The 1,598-nt window shown below is 45.1% G+C and overlaps 1 long non-coding RNA gene across 1 annotated transcript; it reads right to left on the bottom strand.

Moving 5' to 3' along the window:
• Positions 1-25: 25 nt before the first annotated feature.
• LOC135443285 (uncharacterized) lies at positions 26-791 on the bottom strand. The gene is made up of 3 exons (XR_010438943.1): positions 732-791; positions 249-387; positions 26-65 (listed from the first exon to the last, which is right to left on the bottom strand). It is a non-coding gene; the product is annotated as an uncharacterized LOC135443285 (long non-coding RNA).
• Between the last annotated feature and the right edge of the window lie 807 nt (positions 792-1,598).

Genomic DNA, 1,598 nt, shown 5'->3' with positions numbered 1-1,598 from the left:
AGGGGCTAAACTCAAGATCACTTACCTGCTTGGATTTTTCATATGTAGTGCCTCTGCTGGGAAATCTGTGGAGCAAGAACATTATTTAGTGCTGGATGTGCAGCACCCAGAGGCAGTAAGGCATGGATCCCGATTACAGTCATTTTTCATTTGTATAATGAAGACTTTGAAAATACTGCCTGCTTTTAGTCTGTTCTTCCACCTCTTTGCCTAGAAAATTATTATTTTGCATTTTGATTTGTGCCTACCTCTCTTTTTTTTTCCTGAGCTGCTGTGTGGCAGTGCTGGTTTGTGATGTTAAAGGGGTTGGCATGTTTCACCTCATCGTCCATATTCAGCAGAGGCAGAAGTCACTTCCATGTGTGGTTTGTGGAGTGCTTTGGGATCCTTCAGGATGAAAGGTGTGATACAAATATTAGATACTGTTCATTCCCTTTTTTTCTGCAGCACACACAGTACTAATAACTTTTCCTTTCATCTTGAGCTCCCCTGACTAAATTGTCAAACATCTCAGTAATACCATGAACATTTGCTTCAGGCACAGTCACAATCAGTTCTGTTAGCTCCATCCTTACAAAAGGATGGCTATTCTCCAGGCACACAGTTGACTCTCCTACTACCAAATACCTCTTATCATCCTCAGTAGCTTCACTTACAATTCCTCTAGAGTTTCCTTGCTTTGGTCTAATCCTCCAGATCTCATTCAGGTCCCATTTCCCATGTGAGCTTACCTCCAGTTCGTTGTTAAGTCTGTGCTGATCCTGTATCATGAGCAAATAGGACCAACAGAGGGATAGTTCTTTGGACTCCCTCCCTCCCTTCCCAGCCATCCATCCCCTGTATTTAGATGGCAAAGGCTCCATCCTCTTTAGGCAGATCACTGTGAGGAAAGCAATAATCAGCCTCTCCAAGCTACCTAAGCAGCACCTCATTCTCATCTCAGAGAGAAGCAGAACACTACTGCTTTTCTGAGCCCTTCTGAGCTCTGTGGGAAAGGGAATAATCAGCCTTGTTAAGCTCCAGGGCCAGCAGCCCCTTGCGTTCCCTACCCTCCCCTCCTTTGACCCCAGTGTTTTAGAGCTGCAGCAGTCCCTGAGTAAATACAGCTGAGCAGCCACTCCCAGCTGTGCCCACATTGCCACTCCCTGCTCCTTCTCTGGTGCTGCCCTGACACCACCCAAGGCTGCACAATTGGCCCTTGAGAGCTCTGATGGTGACAGCAGAACATGGAGGGGCACTTCCTCACACTCCCTCTTTTTCTTTCCTCGTTATTTTAGCTCAATTAATTTGTTCTCATGTTCCTGAACCCTCTTGCATTCAACTGCAGGCTACTGCAGGCCACTTTTCCTGCTGACACCCTGCTGTCAGGGGGTAGGTAATGTATTGCTCACCAGAGCAAGAACTTGTCAAGAAAATTGATGACCTGCAGTGTCCCTTTCGGGTCAGGCAAACAAGTCTTGTGGAGTTTGTTAAGGCATGTGGGGCTGTGCTGTTGTGTGAGGGAAAATATAGGAATAAATAAATGTCTATAAATGTTAAGATTTCTGATCTTTGAAAATTATTCACTTGAATCACTGTGTCCAATTTAGTAAAAAGAC

This window comes from Zonotrichia leucophrys, chromosome 2, assembly GCF_028769735.1.
Source record: "Zonotrichia leucophrys gambelii isolate GWCS_2022_RI chromosome 2, RI_Zleu_2.0, whole genome shotgun sequence".
In the NCBI taxonomy this organism is placed as follows: Eukaryota; Metazoa; Chordata; class Aves; order Passeriformes; family Passerellidae; genus Zonotrichia; species Zonotrichia leucophrys.
Note: the sequence above shows the minus strand (reverse complement) of the source record. Positions and strands in the feature narration are given on the sequence as shown.